This window comes from Sinohyriopsis cumingii, chromosome 3 (genome assembly GCF_028554795.1).
Source record: "Sinohyriopsis cumingii isolate HCF-2022 chromosome 3, ASM2855479v2, whole genome shotgun sequence".
Lineage (NCBI taxonomy): Eukaryota > Metazoa > Mollusca > Bivalvia > Unionida > Unionidae > Sinohyriopsis > Sinohyriopsis cumingii.
Genome location: NC_142963.1, coordinates 130,586,390 through 130,613,596, shown reverse-complemented (window position 1 = coordinate 130,613,596; position 27,207 = coordinate 130,586,390). Strand labels below are relative to the sequence as shown.

Genomic DNA, 27,207 nt, shown 5'->3' with positions numbered 1-27,207 from the left:
CCTTGTGGTCCACCACCTCGTTGATAAATTCGTTCAAACGCATCGGCTACTTCAGATGATGTTTTCGCTGATAGCGGCTCTGCTTCTTTATATCTACTTGCAACATCAACTACGGTTAACGCGTACTTGTACGTTTTTCCACGCACAGTATCATGCGGTAAAAACAGAATATCAGCTTGATGAACTTCATTAGGAACACTGACATCGAAATACGCGTACTGAATTTGTTTAGGACGTGGTAGATAAATTTGCCATATTGCCTGCCTGGACAACCACGTTTTAGCAGTAGAATGTTTAACCGCCGCTGCATCAGCGAGTTTACCAATTGCTGCTTTGCCTCTCCAGTATCCTCTGGGTGAATAATAAATTGATTCCATTATTAATTACCAGCCCCAATCGCTAATTTACCTTTCATCGAGGATCTTACTAACCAATTAGCTAATGATTCTCTAATATTTTTATTTTTTATAGAATTTAATGAATGAATTAATTTTACATCTGCAATATGCCTATGTTGTAGATTTTGACTTTTATAAGCTACATCATGAGCATGACAAGCTCGATCAATAGCGTTTATTGGTTCCTCGCCTGGTTTTGGTTGATCTTGATCATCGAGCCTGATATCGAGTCGAGTACCAGGACCGCAATAATTATATCCTGGTAGATGTTTTTCTCCACTGTATTTAGCCCATGGAGCACCTGGAAACTTTGACATCAAATTAGCAATATCACCACCGCGCCTATTAGGTAAAAACGAAAATTTCTTTCTACCGCATATAGAACATTTTCCACCGTACGCTATTTTTTTATTTTTTGTTATAACTGTGGCTAAATCAGTAGTTGGAGTTTTAACTCTACAGCGTAAACAATATAAATTCATGTTATAATATATATGGATATAATTGATTTCTCAGCAACTCGGCAGCGAGAGCCAGTTAAGCATCATCCTGCGCTACCGAACTCCATCAGAATGATTATCATAGGACCATCTGGATCGGGTAAGACGCAATTATTACTTAATCTGATAATGAGATGGTTGAAATGGGATAAATTATATTTAGTAGCACCATCCGTTGATGATCAGCGATGTTATGATGTACTTAAAGATTTCAATGAAAACGCACGATTACTGGATGAAGATAATGATGTTATAGAGTTTATAACCGATATTGATGAAGCACCATCTGTAGATTCCATAGACGGATTTATTAATAATTTAGTTGTATACGACGATGTGATGCTAGATAAACAATCAAATCCAGCCAGAATATTTTCCCGAGGTAGACACAAAAATACAGACGTGATCTATGTTACTCAACGATATACACAAATTCCGAAGGTGATCAGAGACAACTGCAACATTTTAGTTGTGTTTAATGGCGTAGACACACACACGTTGCGAAATATTCATCAAACCTGGTGTGGTGGTGACATGGATATAATTAAATTCAAAAATTTCTTCTCACGAGCGCAAGCTACTCCGCATGGATTTATAACAATAAATTTACATGATCCAAGAACAAGATATCGTGTGGGTATTGATAAAATATTTGGGTAACAGGGGTGATGATAAAATTAAATTTAATTAAATAGATAATGAACAACTGTGCGTGGTTACGTCAAGGAACAACAGATAAATGTAATAAAAAATGCCGTGGAGAATATTGCAAGAAACATAATTATCTTATAAAGAAAAACCTTCATGCTGGTCCACGAAGTTGTGTTGAAAACAACGCCATGAGGATTATATCAGATTTGCAAAAATTGCGGTGGAGATCGATATCGAAGTTTGATGATATATTATAAACACAGAAAGAACATAAATCCCAAAATAGAAAAACCACCATCAGAACTTGAATATTACTTGAAACATAGAACAAATTCCGAAGATTCAGATGAAGATGAAACAGATGAGGAAAAACGACAGCGAGAACGCATTGAAAAATATTCATCAAACTTGGTATGGTGGTAAATTAATAGCAGCAGAGAGGGTACCTACCAACGTTGGTCGTCAAACAAATAAACAAGAAATAAATAAACACGTAGAGTACTTTATTTTTTCAGCTACTATTTCGAACTGAGGTTTTATTAGTACAATCGTCCATTACAGAAATAAAACATCTCAAGGAAAAGTGCATTTGTAAAATCTTGACCCTTCTACGAGATGATTTTATTTGTTTGTTTTATTTGTTTTGTCGGAATTCTATGGTCTGTTCACCCTCTCTGCTGCTCAAGTGGACATAGGTTCATACCAAGCGGTATGGGTTGGTAACTCAAACATTTACTTTCTAAGGACCGTGTTAAGATATCCCAGTCAATTTCAATGAGTTGGAATTCTGTCCCTTTGAAGTTTACACTGACATGGGGGATATAAACGAAGAAAGGTCGAAGTGACCCTTCACAGAGACTTTTCTGGCTTAAATGCGATAAGATTTTAATGCTCAATCCACTCAACTTTAAAGTTCGCTGCAATTCAAAATTCGACACTTCACACATACATACATACATACATTTTACTCAGCCACAAAGGATGTGTGTGTGTATGTGTGTGTGTGTGATTTGGAATTTTAACGTAGCTTTAACAGTGTTCTAGTCATATCGCTACGATGTCTTAAGTGTGACAGTTTATAGTGATGTCTAGCACTGGGGCATCATGCCGCAGACATGTAGCATGATGACCCACCCAGACACATTATCCTGACACCAGGCCGACCAGTCCTAAACACTAACCTCTTAATGCTGCGTGCGAAGCGAGGCAGCTGTTAGTACCATTTTTGTAAGTCTTTGGCATGACTCGGCCGGGGATCGAACCCACGACCTCCCGCATCCGAGGCGGACGCTCTAACCGCTAGGCCACCGGAGCGTTCAGCCACAAATGAAATAAGTAGGATATCAACAATAAATGATCAGCAGAATAACTGACGAAACCTCAAACGTTTATATCTAAACATTAGCTCTGGAAATACATTGTTTTACTCAGACGACAAGTACTACTCCGAATATCGTCCTCTCTCAGACCATAGACAGAGCATGATAAGGTCAAGTGTTGGGGATGGGGTGGGGTGGGGTTCCAAAACATCAGATGGCCCTAACTTTCTTGGAAGTAAAATTCCATTTGTTTATTTACTCAGTCTGTGCATAATACCCAATAAACGTGCGCAAGAATAAGACGATGATCACATTTCAAATGACAAGTCACTGTACAGTTGTGTTTAATTTTTTTTTTTTTTTTTTTTTTTTTTTTTTGTTCTTTTTTTGTAGCTGGGACAGGATCTCCGGAAATCCCTCCTGATCCGATCCTGTTAGAGGTCATATATGTATGTACGTATCTGTTTAAACTTAATTTTGAAGTTCTCGTGCCTAAAAACCCATTAATAGTTGTACTTGTGCATTTATATTTCATTGATTACGAATTATTGCGTGTAAAAATGTAATGCTCATATAAGATGGCGTCTACTCCCACCCCGACCCTTTAAACCCCAAACTAAACTTACAAATAACGTAGTTTTTTCGTATGTCTTCACATCTTAGAGAGATGAGAAAATAAACAAATGCATCTGTTTCGAACAAATATACGTACTTAAAGACCCAGGCTGGTTATAGGTGGTTTGAAGTTTGCAATTTTGTTACTTCAGTCGTACTCAAACATGCAATGTGTAGTTGTGTAGCTAGCATTTCTGTCCGATCTGTGGGCCTAAACTTTTCTCTGATAAACATGTGAACATGCAAAGAGTGTAGTATCTCCACATCTTTCTCATTGTGAAAATAAAATTCAAAAGTGACGTTGGGACAAATTGTAATTTCTACTTGCCTTCGATAACAATGTCATGTTTATTTATACAAATTTAAACTCTCCACGTAGCCTCCAGTAGCATCCCGGAAGAGTACCCCCCCCCCCATTATAATCCTAAATTCGTGAAGATAAATGTTTCGTACCCTGTTCATCAGCTGATTGTGCCGACTCTAAATGGGAATACAATGTGGTGGGTTCACATTGCTTTCCATGTCGTTGTTCAAAATTATGTCTTTGGTTGTTGACTTAATTTTGTTGTTAAGTGGTAGCATTGAAAATAACGAAATGAAACCCCCCACGGATGTTTCATATAATTAGTGGTCATTTTCAGAAACCGCACGGATTTACGCTGCTTAAATTAGTAGCAATGCATTACTGTAGGGAGGATCACTTTCTTCTTTGAGCAGTATAGAACTCTTACACTGCTACGGTGTTACGGTTCGGCGCTCACTAATCACATTGAACACATTTTCAATCAAGTCCCGCGGTATGGTTGTGAGCAAGGGCGGGACGCATGCACGGAGACCGCTCTAGACGAACACACCCGGAATAATCTAATGGGCCAACATAGTAATTTCTTTTGAACTCAAGCCTTTCTTCTGCCGGAGGTGAGTACAGTATGATAGATAAAATAATTTGATATTTTTAGGCAGATGGCCCTGCAATTCGACACACTCCACGTTAGTTTTATGTTATGGCACTTAATTTTTGACAGTTGTTCGTTATTTGTGATACATGTCTGGACGCAGACACCATCTCTCTCTCTCTCTCTCTCTCTCTCTCTCTCTCTGCTAGTCCATTGATGATACAATTCCAAAATGACTTCACCCTTGGTTTATTCATGCGTGGATCATTATTTTAAGTCTGATATTTCAAGACATGTAGCCATTCTTTCATACAGCACGCATTTGTTGCGTATTCTGACAACGTATATCCATATTTAGAACTGTAGTCGGAAACACGTTTAGTTTATATGGCACAATCATTTGGACTACCTTAGATATTTCTGCGAGATGGTAGTAATTTACCAAAAAAAAAAAGGCTTTCTATTTGTTCACCCGTAATATCTCTGCATAAAAGACACAGCAATCTATTACGGACATCTCTGCTATTTTATACTCACTGATTGACTGTAGAATTCACCAAGAAACTTATGAATGAAAAAAATAGTTCCATCCATTTGCAACTTCTTGACTAATCTTTGTTTATTAAGTAGCCGAGGTGGTTTGAAAGGCAGCTATGGCATACATTCGCAGGTGTCTGCAAGCCAATATCATCCACAGGGGGTCGTATCGTTGCTTACACCTTACCTGTCATATATGTACTATACAATAACGACCATTATACACGAGTAACTAGTTATTGTTGTTGTTGTAGGGTTTAACGCCATTTTCAGCACAAGATAAGCTATACATGACAACCAGTATAAATGGTGGAGGAAGAACCCGGGAAAGCACCCGGAAAGAACAACCGACCCACCATAAGTTAATAAGTTACTGGCAAGCTTTCTCACGCACCCACATTGGCCGAGCCCGAGACTCGAACCCACACAGAGAAAGGTGAGATGGCAGTGATCCGTAACGGTGAGCGCTTTAGGCCACTCGCCCCCCCCCTTCCCGGTAACTAGTAAAACAAGTAAAATATATGTCTCTCGATTACTTCAGTCTACCTCGACCATTTATGCTCTACAAAAATATGTCTCAAATTTATGTCGGAGCAATAATTTAAAGAAAATCATACAAATTGTTCGCTGCAAATTTGTTTGCAAGGAAAAAAAGAAACAAACACAAAACAACCGCAATCTATTCGAACCATTTCCTAAGTTCCGAATGAGAAAAAAATTGATTCGACCCATTAAGAACATCCTTTTTTCGTAAACAGCCGTGGTGGGTAGAATGGCAGCTAACGGCATACATCGACTGTTTTGGTAGACATCGCTTATTCATACAATAAATATATCACGCCTTCCTCTTCCATACTTTGATATTACCTTTGAATTGGCATCATATATCCTCCGTACATGCATCCGTTTATTAAAAGAGTAGTCAGCCTGGAAAGGGAAAAAAGATTCCAGTTATATCCCATTCTCCATTTCCTTTTAAACGATTTGAAAAGACTTGACCGCGTTTCACAAATTTAATTCAATTTTATTTGCAATCGTCAACCTTTAAGTTTGAGCAACCACTGCACGTTTCAGTATTCAACACCCAATCAGCTGGACCACCAAAAAAGCGTTTATAAAAAGTCCTTTTTTCAGTGTTCGTGATATCTATATCTCTTTCATGACTGAACTATAGCATATAAACATAAGGCGATGAGCCAAAGTGCTCGGATCTGACACTCCAACCGCTGTCTGACTTCACTGACGTGTATACTTCTGGCGCTCGTTTTCATTATTGCCGCTATCAAATCCATGTTCTACGGACAACGATTTTACCAGGGCCCACGAGTCCTCTTAAAATTCACCTATTTAGACTGCAAGAACATACTTAAGACTTGACAATGTTTCCTCGAGTTAATTATTTTCAGTATGGTTTTGTTTGTAATTTCACCGTGTTGTTTGTTTCTTGTTATCTTGCCTGCCTGTCTGTCTGTCTGTCTGTAAGCGGGTGTTCACGCTACCCACGGTGCACTTTGTAGAAACCTTACACAAAGTCCCCTCTTCTTGCAAGAGGTGTGGGTTGGCGGATTGTACTTTCTTTCAAGGTGTCCGCTTAATTCAGTTCTCGTTATCTAGAGGTTGACCGCTCTCGATATTATTGCCCGGTTCGAGTAAGTATAAATATAAGTGGTGAAACTTATTGGTGGAATAGATAGAGATCTGAGCAGATATATAGAACAAACCAACACGAGTCTCCGTACATGTAAACAAACAAATTAATCAATTACAAAAAACAACTGTGAGAATTCATTACATCAGGAATATGCTCTGCCTTTAGAAATAAACTTTCACCGAATTACACAAAAAAAACAAATAGATTTTAATAAACTAGCTGATCTGTTTACTGATAGAATTAGTTCATCATATGATCGAGTGAACAATCGAAGTCAATGCCTTGTACAATTGCATAACCTGTTTCTTCGTTCACTCCACTTCCACTGTAGCTGTTCCTTCGACTTCCGTCGGTCTTGCCTCTTTCGGTCCTCACTCTGTGCATAGCACGTAGATTCACAGATACCTGGATCTCATGATAAGTACGTCTCACTATACGTCTCATGACAGTCTCAGAATACGTCTCAGAATTAACACGTCGCACGATACGTCGCAGGAGCTATTTTCTCCCTTTTAAAAAATATAAATATAGACAACCTAAATTTTCTGTTGCTTATGATAACAGGGGCTTACATTATCCCCATCTCGTTATCAGATCTTATTATCGGTGCTAAACAGATGCTAAGGCTATCAGTCGGCTCCACGTGTCCTATAATTACCCTAGTTAGTTTAATGGCTAATTCATCACACATTAACATCACATTAACACCACACGAGGCATAACGGTTCCGAGCCAGTCTCGATTTACACAAGTGAATAAATGAGATACATTACATGACTTACTACGTCATTTCAGTCAATACACACTCTCCCTTAATCATACGTGAAATCTTCTAAATTCGATGAATTCACACGGATTCTCGTAATCATGTTAACTAATGTAATGCATGAAATTCTTAGAACCTAATTCTTATGCAAACAAGACGACAAATTCAAACAATTCGTCAAACTTATCTGAAGAAAATTAATGTACGACGTCCTATGCATGAACTCAACACAGTTATAATTCATAAAGCAAATTTATATTCGAATGTAGAAATTAAATTCATGCAAACATAATTAAGTAAATTTAGCAAAGCATTATATATGGCATTAACAAATTACATGGATTTGTCACAACAAACTTTGCTTTCAACGTTCCTCGCTTCTACCGCTAAATTTGTTCGTCGGTTTTTCCTTCGACAACAGTCCTCTTGGACAACAGTTTTACGAGAGAATTTCTCCCAAATTTCTCAGTCTTCTTTCTACTTGTTTTTCTCTTGCAGAAAAGCTTAGACTGATTAAATGTTTCGATGTGGCGATAATAAAACTAGGAAATTTAGTGTGGGAAACACGCCCCTTATTTAGCGTAACCAATCAGGATTAAGTATATTTGCCGCCTTTTCCAGAGGCGCCAAATCTGGGGTCAATTTGACCTTCTATGTTGCGACTACGGGTTAATGGAAATTCTGAATTTGTGACGGTTTTATCATGAAATCAGAGTTTACCGCGTCACTAACAGTCAGTCTGTCTGCTGTATAAACAAATGTTTAATTAAGAATAAAATTCTCCCCTCGAAAAGACATTACCGATCATGGTAGTATGGCGATTTGATATGCGCCTGTCCCCATAAATCTAATTAATTGTTCTCTGGTCTCAAACTAATGTGTTCTTCATAGATCGCCCGAAATGCGCCCCTTCACACTGTCTGCCAGTCTGTCTCAGCCACAGTCTTTTATCTTATATTTAGTAGAATAATTCTTGCAATATTACGCGTTTGAAAGGGCCTGGACATCAACTTTAAATATTACACGTTTGAATGGGCTTGGACATCAACTTTAAATTTTACACGTTTGAAAGGGCATGGACATCAACTTTAAATATTTCAAACGCCTTAGAGCTTTAAAATCACTTTCATTCTTTTTCTTATGTCAAACACACTTCAGTCTTTTTCATATTTTTTAGAAAATATTTTTACTTGATTGGGCTATACAATATTAATTTATAAATCGCTGGAAAGACCGTTACCTTGTTATATACGGTTTCTGTTTCTACTTCTGTTAAATGCAATCTCTCTCTCTCTCTCTCTCTCTCTCTCTCTCTCTCCGTGTGGTATTGGGTGCGAATGAAATCGAGAGAGAGAGAGAGAGAGAGAGAGAGAGAAAGAGAGAGAGAGAGAGAGGGAGGGATCGACCAGTTTACTCCTACTTAGAACCGAATAGGTCAAGCACGTACGAATTTCTAAAAAGTTAGGGGCTGAAAAAGAATGCCAGTGCTATGTGGGTGGGGGATGTAGGCACGAGCTGATTCAACAGAGCTCAGCGCATGTAAAGATAGGGTTAATGGCTGAGTCATTATCGTAATGATATGTGTATTCAGATTATCTTCAGAGAGAAAGAGAGCAGTTTTTAGAATGGCGATTTATACAGGACAATATACAGCTACGTGTTATAGGAATGTTTGGTGCGCATGTACACGGAAGAATTTTAGGATTTTGGCATACTAAATCATAATTGCCCGTTATAAGACTGTATTCTTTCTCAACAACTTGGATTCACGATTATGTTGGAGAAGGAATCTAAAGTGATACATAGGTCATGCAGATCAGAAGTATGAATTGGGGAATATTTGTCTTCAGCACGACACAATTACTTACCATATAATGGCTAACTCTGCTAATGAAAATATTGATATGGTCTTTCTTTTATGACAACATCACACAGATCAATGAATTTCATACTCGTTTTACTGAGAAATAAGTTAAAAGGACCAATGTTGCTATGTAAAACACAATGACAGAGTGTTTTTGAATTTAGCACTAGATAAAATAATAATTTCTGTGGAAAGATTACCAGACATGTTTTATTGGCGTGGATATAAGATAAACACTTTAAGGAAGCGAATCAATAGAAAAACAAAAGCATATGGCGATTACTGCTATCACTGTCAGTACCTTTTATACAGATCACTGTTGTTTATGGTTGGATCTAAAAATCACGTGATACTAGATTGCACGCAGCATGACACAAACTGTGAAATGTCCAACAAGGAATACATATGCAGATAAACAGAAAGGAAACACACACACACACACAGACACACACATATATATATATATATATATATATATATATATATATATATATATATATATATATATATATACTATTATTTAAGGTGGGTCGTGGGCAGTTTTGTCGTCCTCAGACGGTTTCGTGGGCAGATAAAAGTTCGTGGGCAGATTTCCATCTGCCCACGAAGCACGTCGTCCTTTTCTGCACTCTTGCCACAAATATCAATAAAATAAATGCATATTTATGCTGCTGAATGTTAAATATTCGATAAATATTCATCTGCAAAATAAATAATTGCCTTTTTACCTATTTATTTCCATTTTTTCATTAATGAATTGAATTGAATAGCACAACTTGAGTTACCTCCCATTATGTACTAGTATATATTGCACCTTAAAAATAGATTGACCCGGAAGTAGTATGTTTCAAATTTACTGCCCATGATGACAGGGGGTCGTTACAAAGAAAATCAAGGGATGGGGTTCTAACCTGTAACAATATAATATGTTAATAGTGTTACAGGTTAGAACCCAAATCTGTTGATTTTCTTTGTAACGAGCCACTATGCCCGTGATTATTATTGTGAGAGATCAAAACTGCCCGGGAACCAGGATGTGGAGTGAATAATCTGCCAATGTCGCCAACAAGCACCATACATATATACTATTTATTTTGATCTCTAAGAAGTTTTCAATAATGCTAATTAGTAACATTATAATGAGTGAGCTGTTATATGTCTTTCGAAATACCTCTATTCACTATTGCTGGTCTTGAGCCCAAACTAAGAGGATTGTGGCTGTCATTAGAAATACAAGTGATACCATTTATTTAAATCCAGGCTTAGTAAGTTCATAACTTAACTTAAGTTCATATTATATGCTGCTGCATTTTCTTCTCTCAGTCTACCATTAACAACGACAACAAAAGAAAAATGGTGTTTACTCAGAATTTGTTCCTATATTTATCAAAAAATTTGTTTTGGAACAGATATTTTGTTGGAAAAGCTGAAAGAATAAAATTGGGGGAAAATCATGATGGTATAATAATACAATTGTTTACTTATAATAAAAGAATACTGGATTTAGTGTACAACATCCTTGCAATAATTAAATGGCATTGTGAATATGCAGAACCCCAATTCTTTAATGTACATGTACTGTTTAAGGTACAAAACTGTTTTGCATACTTCATAACTTATTTCTCTAATAGTGCAAATAATAGGAGACAGAAGACATTTAGAAAGAATTAATTTGTCAAAATAAGTTAAATATCAAGATTAGTTTAATGGACGTTTGAAAATTTACTATTAAAGTAAAATTGCCTATTTTTGAGAGAAACATCCTAATAGTAATACACGTAATTTTATTTAAATTAGCAGTAATGTAGAGGATGCTGATTTATTTATGAAATATACCATAAACGTGTGTTTCATGTTCATTACTCCAAAGTAAAATACCCAAGAACCACCTCAGAAAATCAGTAATGACATATTCACGTAAAACACAAAACACAATTCTAAAAAGGTGATGGAGATGCAGTTATCAGCTGTGAGTCACATAGCTAACACATGTTGAGTAGCAGACTGGATGATTGGTATGGAACGAATTGTATTTGCCTTGTCAGAATAGTTGGTAAAGATTTTAAGAGGACTTCCTGGTTGGAAAAAAGTGAATTGGAGAAATGTATTATTTTTTTCATCGTATGTGTCCTTGTTTCACTTCATTAATAATAATGATATGACTTTTGACAAATCTTTTTGTCCGAGTGACTCAATGCTGATAAGTGTAAAAAAATGTCGAGGCTGCGACAGATGTGTCCTCTGTAGAAATGGGTGTTTATTAAACTAGGTCAAAATTAGGTAGTGTAAAAATAGGAAGTGGAACAATACACAATATGGAAAACGCTCGCTGTGGAAGACATTGGGCGGACATACAGACACATCAAGATGTATTTAATAAGATTCATACACATATTATATACTGTTGTATAGCTCTCCTTGTATGCTTCAGATTTATACTATAAACATTGAAGTGTGTGATACCGAGACAAACGGCAATGGAAGATGAACGTATCAAGGTTATGAAGATTGTTAAATTCACAAGCGATACAGAGTCAAATATACCAAAACTTTCATATTGCATTTTCTTACATTTCTACTATCACAGATCGATTTAGACTGATGCGAAATCTATCAATTTATATCAAATTTGTCAAAATCGGGGTTTATTTACTATTGTTATGAGTTATTCACCTGTATGGAAAACGATCGTATAGGAAGACATTAGGCGAAATGACAGACAAAGGAAGATATACTTAATAAGATACATACACATACTATTTACAGTTGTACGGCTTTAATTATATGCTTTAGATATATAGCAATAGCATCGAAATATGTAGTACGATCGCAAAACGGCAATGGTAGATTCACGTAGCAAGGATATGCAGATCGGTAAAGTCGCACCCGATATTCAGTAAAAAGAACAAAACCTTCTATTTTGCATTTTCACACATGTCTATTGGCACAGATCGATTTAGTATGATTAGAAACATATCAATTAAAATCAAATTTGTCATCTGATATCAAATGTGTCAAAACCGTTGTTTTTGCGATTGTTATGACTTATTCGCCCATATGAAAAACTTTCGTATAGGTCGGATCTAGGCGCACGGACAGACAAATAAAGACGTGCTTATTAAGATATATACACACATTTTATAATATTGTATAGTTTTAATTCTATACTTCAGATCTCTAATATTAGCATCGAAGTATGTGCTACAATCACAAAACGGGAAGGGTGTATTAAAGTAGCAAGCATATGAAGATCGGTAAAGTCGCACCCGATATTCCGTAAAAAGTGGAACTTTTTTATTTTGTATTTTCACACACGTCTATTGGCACAAATCGATTTAGGCAGATGAGAACCTATATATTAATATGAAATTTGTCAAAAGCTGTGTTTGTTTACTATTGGTATAAATTATTCACCTATATGGAAACCGTTCGGATAGGAAGGCATCGGGTGCACAAACAGACATACGAAACCGTACTTAATAAGATACATACACATATTATTTAATGTTGTACATCTTAAATTATATGCTTCAAATCTATAGTATTAGCATCCAAGTATGTGCTACTATCGCAAAACGGGAAGGGTAGATGCACATATCAAGGATATGAAGATAGGTAAAGTCGCAAGCAATAATGAGTCATAAATACCAACTTTTTTATTATTAATTTTCTCGACTTTTTTTGGCACAGATCGATTTAAACTGATGAGGAACCTATACATTGATATTATATATGTCGAAATATATGGTTGTTTAAGATTGGTACAACTAATTTACCTATATGGAAAATCTTTGTGTTGGAAGGTATTTGGCGCACGGAAAGACAAATGAAGACGTACTTAATAATATATGTAAACATGTTATATGCTGTTGTTTAGCTTTAATTTTATGCTTGAAATCAGTAGTATTAGCATCGAAGTATGTTGTAACCCCCCTCCCCTTAGTACGCTACTGCAAGCAGACTTTGTTAAATGCTAAGAGACACTAATTGCTCGAAAATTATAATTTAAAAATATTTATGTATTTATGGACTCGTATATTATAACCTTATAATGCGCCTTCATTTTCCATCAGGTAGGTCTCCAGGTCGAGTTGTCATGAAAAACAGGAACCAGTATCGTACATTCTTTACTAAGCGACTTCTCCGATGGTGCAATGTGTCTATAGAGCGTCCGCCTCGGATGCGAGGGGTCGCGTATTCAAACCCCGGCCGAATCATACTAAAGACATAAAAATGGTACTAGCAGCTGCCTCTTTTGGTGCCGATCATTAAGAGGTTAGTGTTCGGATTAGTCGGCCTGGTGTCAGGATAGTGTGACTGGGTGGGACAAGTTTGTCTTATGTCCGCTAAAATGCAAAAGCCTACTGAACCAAGTCGAACAGGTTACGTATTATACAACTTATTTTCGAGGTTTCAGCGCCCCCCCCCCCCCCCTTAAATGCGTACATATATTATCAGTATACCTCCATGCTCAAGCCTATGCATTTGGGTTACCCCCCCCCCACCCCTCTATGCGTACATACTAAATGGACGGCCCCTAACCATTCATGAGATGGTATTGATTCAAATTTACGAGTGCGATTGTGATGTACGCATTTCCCTACACAAACACGGGATGGTATTATTCAACCGTACATGTCCACAAAACTATATATATTTATAGATATATGTATACAACCATGGTACATCAATTAGGTATCTAATTACATAATGACAGTGTAGTGGTTAGCAAATTTGAGAAATATACTTTTTTATTCAGACACCATGCCAAAAGGAAAGAACTAACTTAAGTTTACGCTGAACTAAATTAAATTTACTATTTTTGTTTCCAGCATGGTCGGAATATGTTTACATGTTTCATATTAGGAAACAATTTGCATTATGGCTAAGTATATCTAAGAAGGAAATAAGATGTTCTTACAAACTCTTATTTTGTTGGTGTATTGGTTACCTCTCAACATATGAACCATTCTTTGCCATCTCACGATTATAATCCGTATGTACTTAAGCGTTGTCTCATTTGTAGTGTTAATTTTTAAATGTATACTTTGCTTGTAAAATGATCCCACTTTATATAAATGTACAAACACCGCAATCGTGATGTGCTTACAGGAATACATTCTTCTGAGTTCTACTGAAGTCAGTTATTCAGTATAATTTGTAAAACGATATGGACTGATTGATAAAAGTGACTGTTTTCTTTACTTTGGTTTGTCGCAATATTTTTCTAACACAGTACTAATATACACTGGTCACACATGACGCCCCAAAGAAGCAGTTGTAGTTAATTCTTTTTTACCTGTAGTAATGGGATTTTTACAATATATGGCTGTGGCAGATGTACGTCGATTATCAGACAATGGTCGGCTTTTGCACTATTCGCTTATTTTCCTACTTCGAGTGCGGACTGATTGACCGTTAAGCAAAATCTCAATTAATCTCTGCGATTTATGTGCAACGTACGATATTGTCCCCAGTGTTTATTTAATTCCATCATCGTTTAACAAAACTTCTTTTCTTATCCTCTCTAAATCAACTTTTGTTGACCAAAGACAATACATTGTATAAGCAAGGCAGAACGCAAAATCACATTACCCATCCACGAGTACAATGAAAATATGTAAACAAAAATAGTTAATAAAATTCCAAGGTATGTATAATATTGTAATATATTTTGGAGTATGCGCATTTGTTTACCGCTCTCCATTTTAAGGATTCCTTATATACTTGCTTGAATATGGGAAGTCGGTGCTGGGATTATAGTCTTTAGACCAAAATAATTAGCCAATTACTAGGGGCAAACGTTACGGAGTGAAGTGTAAGTGAGTTTCAAGATGACATGGTTTACTTTTGGTGAATTCAGGTAAGAGCCGCATGAGTATCCCTGTCACTCAGTAGTCCCTATTCAAATCTAATTGCGTGAATTGATCGTGTGACTCCAGGTGCAGTATTTATGACTGGAGATTGGTAAATTATACAATGGAATCAACAGAAAAGGACTGTTCCGCCGTCGGCGGGCGCCATTTATTGTTGCTGTGGTGGTAAATATGTTACAAAGTTACAGGCGAAATGAAGCTAAAAATCATGATTTAAAAGGCCTAAGGTGGCGTAGTAAAAACGGTTCCCTGTATTAGGTTGTTGAGTTGTATAGTTTCACGGCGTGAAATACTGGCGGTAAGTTACGGAAAGTTAACGAAGAGAAGCTTTGCAGTTGTGACATTGACATACAATTGGGAAGTTGGGATTTGTGGTCATGTATTAATTAGAGTAACATTACTGATAGATTGGACGCGTTTGACTTTCCAGTTTGCAGAAGTAGTTGTACAGGATTCCTTTGAATCGGGGAAACCTATGACTCGTAGCGGGATTCGCGCAAGGGCTTGACATCGCTCGGTCAAGAAACCCATTTGGTTGATACAATATTTCTTGCGTGAGCATAATGCAAATGTGTATATTGGCTTGCACTGTTTGCAGCTATGATGTACGATGTTAAGATCTCAGTCGGTCAGGATATTCTTTAACAACGGTATCTTTTATCCTAACACGTCTTTCAATACGGTACCATTTACCCCTTGCAATAAAGTATATCAGTTGGAGGTTGAGGATGAACTAATCGATATTGAATTTCTCTAAGTACTGTTTGGTCAATGTTCGGATCTCATTATCTTGTTATTGCAAAAAATATATATTGGTTATAATCAATTACACCTTTAGTTTTATGATTATTTAGACATTCTATATAAATCCAGCATGGTATCAGTTAATATTTCGACGATATTGTTATATGTGACCAGTACATTTGAACATGTATGATTATAAACAGTAAAATTAGGCATTTAAACTGTAGGAAAAAAAATTCTACTGAAAAATGTTTCATCAGCATAAAAAACTAAGGCTTGTCAAATCCGAGACTAGCAATATTTTATAGTACCTATATTTGCTCTTTTCAGGCCAAGTTCTCACGTAATGGCTTGTTTTAGTAAATTGCTTGTTTTTGTGTGGGGTTTTTTTTGGTGCTCCCACACAAAATGCGCATGCGCGGAATTTATTTTCCGTTGCCATGACGTATAAAAGTTACCGGCCATGCACCAACATTTTTCTTTATACATCAGATTTGCATAACATGATTAAAAGTAGTTATACTTGAACAAAAAGAACCAAAAAAAACCTATAAAGTGTACAGAAAAAATAATTTAATTTCTCGAAATAAAAGTATACATCACTGTTACTTAGATACGATTTTCCACCTATAGAGGACGCCAGCAGGAAATGACGTACATTTATCCCCACAAGACGAAGTACTGGGGGGGGGGCCGGCACCAGACAGACCCCCCACCCCACTTTTCCAAAAAATTATAGTGTTTTATGTGTATTTATCCCCCCCCCCATGTGTTGTATGTTTTATATTATGCAAAAGAATTTAGGTCAAAAAAATTTAATTCTCCTTTTTAACGGGGTATTTCTTTTAAAACCTAGTTTTATCTATAGGGTTGTTTTTCCGAATAGGTTTCCATCTTTCCATCACCTGACTTGAAATCCCTTCCCTATACTCTTGGTTGACCTTGGCTAGAGGTCGCCTATATCCCGTGTGTGCTATATATATATATGCTATAGTTTGTGTATGCTATATTTTGCTTCCATGTTGGGATAGCCTTTATTTTTTCCCAAATCTCCCCAGTAATCTTAGGACCTTATAATCGGATCAAGAAAAGGTTTATTTTATTTATTTAATATATTTTTGAATTTTGGCTAAGTAACGGTGTATTATAATTTAATTAAGAAAAAAAAAACTTAATGTGTTCTGTCTGCAAATATATTGTGTCATTATTCACATATTGGATTTGTAAATTGAAATCCGCTGTACTCGAGTTGGAGTCCATACACTTTTTTATTTGCTTGTATTTCTCCCACCTAGAGTTAGGCCGTCTCAAATTATTTATTGGATTTCTGCCAAAATCTCTAAAAATGGTTGTTCTTCCCACACACACACACACACACACACACATACACACACACAGAGTGGGGATTTACCGTGCAGTGCGAGAGCTGCACATTTTGAGCAAATAGAATTAGAAGAGAGACTTATTAGATCCTTTGTTTTCGTGTATGTATGTAAAGTTTCCTATATGAGGTGTTTTTCCCGACTCTTTCATAGCCCCATGACGTCATTATCTCGTTCTTTTCCCATATAGTTTCTCTGTCCCGATAATTAGGATTTGTGATAGTTTACGTAATATAATTAAAGTCTATTTAATTATTTAATTTTAATTGTAATGGATAATAAAAAGAAACTGAAGCTGTTTAGGAAAATTTATAAGAATCTAAAAGGGTGGCGGCTACAGCAGATTCCAATCCGGGGTGGGGGTATGAGGGCAAGGGTTCACTTTGTGATGGTCCCCTTTAAGGGGAGATTATCCATTGCCCCATCTCCCTCCCCTTCTTTTCACCCTTTGCAGCCCCGTCCCTCCCATTCACAAATCTTCCTAGAAGTTCTTTTTTCTAATTAATTTGAAAGGATTACAAAAAAATTTGCCTATTCATTTTTTTTATGTTTATGACTTGGTCACACGCCATCATGGTTTTAGTTATGTTATCTGTTATTTTTCCTATTAAAGTTTTGTTAAAGTTGCCGTCTTGATATAAAACTTGGTTTCTTCTGTATTTTTATTTCTTGGATATCTCCATAATTAATTGTATCCTGTCTTGTTTCCTAAACTCGCACTGTGCCATCGCATGATATTTTGTGAAGTTCGCACATTTGCACATGAGATAATTTACATGTATGCATATGTCGTGTAGATATTTGAATATCAAGCTTTGTATTTTTGGAGAGCCGATGTTGGTCCAGTACCTCTAAGGTCTGTCCCAATTAACCGAGATATTTCCTCCTCTACTTTATTTTTAATTTTAGAGGTTAAATTTTCCCTTATCCAATTATATGTTTCCTTAGTTTCAATTCCCCAAAGTTCCTCATTTTCCCTATATTTACATAAAAGTTCCTTTATACTTCTAAAGGTCCTTGTTGTTTCTAGTCTTTTTACCAGTTTATTATTTTTGTAGATGTCACTTATGTTTTTCATGCTAAAACCAAACCAGTAAATGTATAAAGCTTCCTAAGGGGTTTTGGGTTGGATATTTACTTCTTTTACATTATAAATTAAATACTAGAGAGGAGGCCTAACTCGAATCGGGAGAAACACAAATAAATAAAGAAAGAAAGTGCGGACCCTGACTCGAATACAGCCTACCTCATTTTGAAAATAGACTTTAATGTGAGAAACACCACACCATAGTCAATCACATAAAACAAAAGGTTTTATTTTAATTTCAAATGGTAGTATACCGTTCATCTCGCCGGAATTCTAAATTGCAAATTAATTCAAAAGCAACTAAATTTATACCAGGACAAACAAATAAATTTGAAAAGTCCATAGAAAAATATATATTAAGACAACAGAGACAAATTTGACATAGTATTGCTGTCCCTACACACAGACTATATAGCATACACACACCATAGCATTGATACACATAGCATACACGGAACATAGAAAATTCTTGACAAAGATCACTAAAAATCAAGGATATGAAATCTGAAAATGGGAATAAGACCCATGTTTCAGACTACTACCCTTTAGAAAACACTAGGACTAATTATAAACTAAAAGTTTGATCAAAATTCCTTTTTTAAACTTTAAACAAGCACACACATCTTGGGGTATACAAGAGTACATGAAAACACTTTATTTTTTATGTGGTGGGGGTCATCTGTCTGGTGCCCCCCCCCCCCATGATACTTTCGTAACTCATACCTGCGAAAGATTATCATTTGCACTCACATTGTATGTTCTTTAAAATAATGATTTTTTTTTTTATTTGCGAGATATCGTCGTATAGTTAACCTGGATACAATATAATCTTGGTCCGTTTGCACCTTGAAACTTATCATGCGTGAATGGCAGGCGCCTTCAAGCAATCTGGTGATATTTTCGTCTCTTTTGCGATATTTGTTTTACCTGACATTAGCGATACACACACAGTAAGGATGCATACGCATGCCGGCATCCGCTACATTTACGGAGTTCGTTGATATATTTTGTTCTGTAAATTTCGCATGATGAAAAAAGAAGGAATACATTATAACAATGCAAGGTTAGTTTCTTTTATTTTATTTTCAATCAAGTGTTTGTTTATTGTACCGTGCCGGGGCGGGGTGGGATGGGGGGGGGGGGGCACAAATTCAACACAAAATTAGTTCCTTTCTTATCTGCATGGAATAATGGAGCAAATATGATTGACGATATTGACTGGTAATAACAAGCTTTCAATTTACGCGCGCACACACGAAGACAACTTGAAAAATAGAAACAAACAATAAAATTAACTGGTAACTTCGCACTTGCTCAAGGCTTTGTAGTTACAATGGGGGGGGGGTCTGTGCTATTATCTGGTTAGGCATGACTATTTCGCAGAAATACAAACAAATCTTTTGAGATGAGCATAAAATACAATTATTTCTTTTCCTCCATACATTTACGATGCTCTCAAAGGACCCACATATTTAGGTAAAAGTATGACCGTTACCAGGCGTTACCGAGTTGAAAATATGCCGAGTAAACTTACGAATTACGCCACGTACAATGTATAAACAACACTTGGCAACTTTTAATGATAAAAGATGGTGTTTTTATTTATTTACTTATTTATTTAGTTATCAGAACTCTTTCAGAATAACAATGTAACTGCCGATTATACAGCTCGCCTCTAAGAAGATTTTCGTAGTTTCCAACTGCCATGCATAAAATAAGTTTATGCCAAAGTGATCGTGACCTACAAAATGTTGGCCATTGTCACAGGGCATAAAATTCATAAAACAATAAAGAACATTCCTTTTTGTTCTACCAAAGCAGCGGAACCATAATGAGTTGATAAAACACAAGGATATTTGTTGTTATTTTGCAAACCATTGCTAATAAAATCAGCTTCAGAAACTATTATTATTGTCCGCCCTAGAGGAAAGATTTTACAAGGTGGAAATCACTGACTGTCAGTATCCCTGGAATGACAACCAGTATGACAACTATAACTAGTTTGTGCATCAGTAAATAATCTTGAGTAGCCACTGCACCTGAAATGCGTGCAGTCCATTCATCGAATACCTCCTATTCATTCATTGTATAATACACATTTTACTTGCTAAGAATACCCTATCACAGTATAAATGTTTAGTCATAAATCGGGAAAGTTTACAACTGTATATGCATATTTATTTCTATTTTAACCGTACTGTCATAAAGGTACTTCTGTGGAGGCTAGTGTGTATATGTCATGATGAAAGCTTATGTCATTAATAGTTTTCTTTCTTTGTTCTTTACAAAAAATCAAAATAATAAGACTTTCGTTATCTTTTGTCAGATTTCATATTTTCTTGAGAATTTTTTTAAAAATGTATCTGGAAAGTAAACATAAAAAATACGATAATTTAAAAAATGAAATTTGGGTCTCCATCTAAAGAATTTATATATTCTTAGTTACTACTCAGTAATTTTTAATTATTCATAAATGATTGTAAGATAAATTAGTTTTACAGTGTAAAAGTGCGAGTTTGCTCCATTTACAGAAGGGTTTACTTGCTATTCTCTTTGTATAATTCTCCCAGCTTTAAACTACAGATACAGAACATTACATAAGACAGCGAATTTCAGTCTTAACCTAAAGCTCGAGGCTGGAGAAGAGGTCACTAAATTACCGTTTCCATAGTTACACACTGGTCAGATAGAGCAGTCTCCCGCAGGTATCATTCCCTATAGATGAATTAGAGGCCAAGTAAACTGCCTTCATTTCATGAGCTATACTAGTGTAGTATAGATGAAATAAGTTTTAAATTGCAAAAGTTGTCTCTTTTGTAACCAAAGTGCAAATCAATAAAGAAATATAATGACATGTAAAATTACATGAACAGCAATGAAGGATCTTTTCACGAGAGTCGCAAAAGATTGAAACTATTTAACGAATTTCATAAATTTCATTTTAAATAAACTTAAATGTAAGATTATGTTATGTGTATCACATGACAGAAATGATATTCAATAAAAAGCATAAAAATAGGTTACATAATTGACTTTAAATTGCATTCGTCATTACACCTTCAATTCATATGTCGTCATGCCGGCATTTGCTGAGTTACTGGGTGTTATTAAACGTATCATATAGTTACGTATGATACTGGAAAATATCATATGGGTATATTAATCTTAAGAGGAGCAACATTGGCTCAGTGGTTAGCGTCTCAGACCTGCGACCGAAAGGATGCAGGTTCAACCCCTGCCATCGGATCAAATCCTCGACCTTATTGGAAAATAATGAGATAACAAGTACATTCTACAAAGACATGGAACCTATTACCTCCACTGAAACGTACGAAATGATCATCTAAATTTGCAACAAGTGATCAGGAGAAGTGCGACCTGTTGAACTCGGAAGTTTGATATATTACACGTTTAAAAAATTATGATAAACAGTTACCGCATTTTGAAGTTAGAAATGAAACTTTTATTTCTGCCATCATTATATATAAACAAGAAATTATAGATGTAGTAACTAGTCTTGACCTAAACAAAACCGCTGGAACCAATCCAATAAGTAATAAACTTGTACAAGTATAGTTGAAGAAATGTATGTTCCATTGCAAATACATTTAAATAAATCACTCCCAGCCAGCGTGTTCCTAACACAGTGCAAGCTAGCGTATGACATACCGATGTATAAGAAAGGAGATAAAACACTACCGTCTAAATGCAGACTAATTGTTGACTTCAGCTAAATTATATACACTATTCATAAGTCCAACCTTAGAATATACTTCTGGAGTCTGGGATAATTGTTCTATTGAAGATTCGGAAAGATCAGAATAAAGGGGGGAAAATCAGATGGAAGATGCACGGATCGTTCCAGATCTATACCCATTAATTCTTCTAGATAGTCTCTTTATGCGGAAACTGCTTGGTTTGCACAACGAAGGAAAAGGAAGAGATTATGCATTATGTATTCGATTATAAATACTCAAGTACCTAACTATTTAAACGAACTTCTTCCACAAAGGAGATATGAGGCATCTAATTATCGTCTACGTTACTCTCAAAGTATCACACCAATCTCAACCAAACTTTATATTTTCACACGACCTTTTACCATATACGATTCGTCTTTAGAACTCTCTGCCTGATGATATCCGAAATCCTCCAAATCTTTCTATTTTTAAGAAACGTTTCTCTAATTTAACTAACGGGTCATCACACAAGCAGAAAGACATCTTATTGTAGGTGAGTAGTCACGTCACTTTTCAATGATAAATCTAGACTTAACCAAGAAGTGTATTGAAAGGTAGAGCGAAAGAGCTGGGATCTTTGGCATTAGGTAAGGGGCAATAGACAAAGTGTTCAACTTCTTCATTATCATAAGCACATGCACACGTGAAAGAGTTAACTAAATTCACCATGTAAAGGTCGGATTTCAGGAGACTACCTGCTTGTCTAAGTTTAGTATGTAGGATATTAAGGTGACATTTGTCAGTAGCGTAATTTTAGCGTGATGACCCGTTAGTTGAATTAGAAAAACGTTTCTTAAAAACAGAAAGATTTGGAGGATGAGAAACCTATAAACTAATATCAAATGTGTTAACATCGGTGGTTCTTTACAATTGGCATGACTTATTTGGTTATATACAAACCATCAAAAAACGGCAAGGGTAGAAGCGGGTAGCAAAGATATGAAGATCGGTAAGTCGCAAGCAATACCGAGACAAAAAAGGCAACTTTCAAGGTAGCATTTTCACACATTTATATTGACACGGGTCGTTTTAGACTAATGAGAAACCAATGACTGGATATCAAATAGGTCCAAATCTTTGTAGCTTTTTTTACGATTAACATGACATATTTAGCCTTATAGAAAACGATCATGTTGCAAGGATATAGGCGCACGGACAGAGAAATGAAGATGTACTTAATAAGATACATACACATAATTTTTACTGTTTTATTGCTTAAGTATATGCTTCATATCACTAGTATCAGCATCGAGGTATGTGATACCATCGCAAAACAGCAATACTAGAGGCACGTAACAAGGATATGAAGATTGGTAATGGTAAAGTCGCAAAGGATACTGGGTAAAATATATAAACTTTTCTAGGTTGCATTTTCACACATTTCTGTAGGCATAGATCAATTTAGACTGATGAGAAACCTACCAAATAATACCAGATTTGTCAAAATCTGTGTGTGCTTACGATTGGTATGACTTATTCGACTCTAAGATAAACGTTCGTGTTGTAAAGATCTAGGAGCACTAACATTCAAATGATTATCATCGAATTATATGGTACCATCTCAAAGCGGCAAGGGTAGAGGCACGTAGGTAGAATATAGAATATGATGATCCGTTGATGATCCGTAATATCGCAAGCGACACCAAGTAAAAAATATCAACTTTTTTACTTGCATTTTCACACATTTATATATTTCACAGATCAATTTAGACTGATGAGAAACCTATCAATTGATATCAAATTCGTCTAAATCGCGTTTTTAAAAAATTACTAATGTTATAACTTATTTGCCTATATGGAAAACGCTCATTGAGGAAGACATTGAGCGGACATACAGACACACAAAGATGTACTTTATAAGATGCATACACATATTATATATTGTTGTATAGCTTTCCTTATATGTTTGAGATCTATAATATTAAAATTGAAATATGTGGTACCGTGGCAAACTGCAATGGTAGAGGCACGTATAAGTCGCAACCGATATCGAGTCAAAAATACAAACTATTTTATTTTCATTTTCACACATTTCTGTTGGCACATATCGATTTAGACTGACGAGAAACCTAACAATTGATATCAAATTTTGCTAAATCGGTGTTTATTACTATTGTAATGACTTATTCACCTGTTTGTTAAACGATCGTATAGAAGACATTAGGAGAAAAGACAGACAAATGAAGACGTACTTAATAAGATACACACACATATTATTTACTGTTGTACAGCTTTAATTATATTCTTCAAATTTGTAGTATTAGTATCGAAATATGTGGTACAATCGCAAAACGGCAATGGTAGTTTCACGTACCAAGGATATGAAGATCGGTAATGTCGCACCCGATATTCAGTAAAAAGAACAATCTTTTTTATTTTGCATTTTCACACATGTCTATTGGCAGAGATCGACTTAGAATCATGAGAAACGTATCAATTGATATCAAACTTGTCAACATCGTTGGTTGTTTGCGATTGGTATGACTTATTCGCCTATATGGAAAATATTCGGTTAGGAAGGCACTAAACGCAAGGACGTACAAATGAAGACGTACTTCATAAGACGCATACACATTATTTACCGTTGAACAGCTTTTATTATATGTGTCAGGTTTATAGAATTAGCATCGAAAAAATGTGATACGATCGCAAAACGGGAATGGCAGATGGACGTAGCAAGGATACGATGACCGGTAACGTTGCAAGCGATACTGAGTGAAAAATACCAACTTTTCTATTTTGCATTTTCACCCATTTATATTGGCACAGATCTATTTAGACTGATAAAAATTTATCAACTGATATCAAACGTGTCAAAATCGTTCTTTGCGATTGGTATGACTTATTCGCCCATATGGAAAACTTTCGTATAGGTCAGATGTAGGCACACGGAAAGACAGATAAAGACGTGCTTAATAAGATACATACACATATTTTATAATTATGTACAGCTTTAATTCTATGCTTCAGATCTATAGTATTAGCATGGACGTATGTGCTACCATCGCAGAACGGGAACGGTATATGAACGTAGCAAGGATATGAAGATCAGTAAAGTCGAACCCAATATTCAGTAAAAAGTACACTTTTTTGTATTCTGCATGTTCACACATGTCTGTTGGCACAGATCGAGTTAGACAGATGAGAAACCTATATATTAATATGAAATTTGTCAAAATCGGTGTTTATTTACTATTGGTATGACTTATTCGTGTATATCGAAACCGTTCGTAGAGGAAGGCATTGGGCGCACGAACATACATTATGAAGACGTACTTAATAAGAAGATACATAAACATATTATTTACTGTTGTACAGCTTTAATTATATGCTTCAAATCTATAGTATTAGCATCCAAGTAGGTGCTACCATCCCTAAACGGGAAGGATGGAAGCATCAAGGATACGAAGATCGGTAAAGTCGCAAGCGACAATGAGTCGCAAATAGCAACTTTTTTATTATTCATTTTCACACATTTTTTTTAATTTTTTTTTTTTTTTTTTTTTTTTTTTTTGCACAGATCGATTTAAACTGATGAGAAACCTATAAATTGATATCATATATGTCGAAATCGGTGGTTGTTTACGATTGGTACAACTTATTTACCTATATGGAACATGTTCGTGTAGGAAGGCATTTTGGCGCACGGAAAGACAAATGAAGACGTATTTAATAAGATATATAAACATGTTATGCTGTTGTTTAGTTTTAATTTTATGCCTCAAATCAGTAGTCAGCATCGAAGTATGTTGTAAACTCCCCCTCCCCTTAGTATGCAACTGCAAGCACACTTTGTCAAATGCTAAAAGGCACTAACTTTCTTGAAAATTATAATAATCAAAAAAAATTCCGGATTCGTATATTATAACGTTATAATGCGCTTTCATTTTCCGTCAGGTGGGTCTCCAGGTCGAGTTGTTATGAACAACAGGAAACAGTATCGTACATTCTTTGCTAAGCGATCGCTCAGGTGGTGCAGTGTCTGTACAGAGCGTCCGCCTTGGATGCGAGAGGTCGCGGATTCAAACCCCTGCCGAATCACACTAAAGACATAAAAATGGTACTAGCAGCTGCCTCTTTTGGCGCCCATCATTAAGATATTGGTGTGAGGATAATGTGACTGGGTGGGACAAAATGCTGTATGTTTGTGGCATGATGCCACATTGCTAGACATCATTATAAACTGTCACAATGCAGACATGGTAGCGATATGATTGCATTTTTTTTAAAGCTACGTTAAAAATTACACACACACACACACACACACACACACACACACACACACACTTTGCTTAGTTATTTGCTATTTGAAGAGATGGAATATTGTTCATATTTCAACCGCTTTTTATTAATGATCATCGATGTGACCAACATATACGATAATAATACTCCCGATGATGATGATGATGGTTGTTGTTCTGATTTCTGTATTACTACTGCTCCATGGGTATATTATATATCGAACTTGAAAACAGAAGCACTACCAGCAATAAAGCAGCTTTGAAAACAAATCGCACTTAATCGATATCAATATATATTGACATCAAAATGAACGTCAAATGCTCTGTGCAACTGTATCGAAATGAACTATTACATGCTGGGTTTTTTTTCTTTTTTTTTTGGGACAGTTTTAGACCGAAAAAAGTAGTACTTCAAGGCTCTGTCTATGGTATAAATATGTCCATGTACTTTTCCATTGTAACTTTAAGTGTATAGACTGCAAATACGATGAAGCACAAATCGAGGACGTCGAGTGTTAGCATTGGAACAATGTTACTACTTCGGTCGAGAAGGATAACGACCTATATATGTATTCCTGCCCACTACCATGTAGGATGTATCAAACTGTATATTACTCAAGCGCTCTTTGTCGAGCGTGCTGGTGTGTGTGTACAAAAACAAATGGAATATAATAACTTTAACTGAAATATATACAATTAAATTCTATATAAACGTGATGCGGCACCTGGGAGTAAAGCAAAAATGGAAGAAACAAATTTCCGGATCGCTACTATCAACAGCAATGGGATAGACAAAGCGAAAGCAGACAAAGTAGCCAAAGAAACAAACTTGGGTGTAATAATGATACAAGAAACACACTATAGAATTAAGCCAGAGTTCGAAATTTTAGTAGAAGACAAACTTAACGCAATAAAGATATGCAACAATTTTGCAAATAAT

The 27,207-nt window shown here is 35.8% G+C and overlaps 1 protein-coding gene across 1 annotated transcript in view; it reads left to right on the top strand.

The window, feature by feature from the left end:
- Positions 1–4,252: 4,252 nt before the first annotated feature.
- Positions 4,253–27,207, top strand: part of LOC149803847 (uncharacterized) — a 156,014-nt gene continuing 133,059 nt past the window's right edge. Inside the window, exon 1 of the mRNA XM_089953664.1 lies at positions 4,253–4,401. The gene's annotated coding sequence lies outside the window, so the exon portion shown is untranslated. The remainder of the gene's footprint in view (positions 4,402–27,207) is intronic.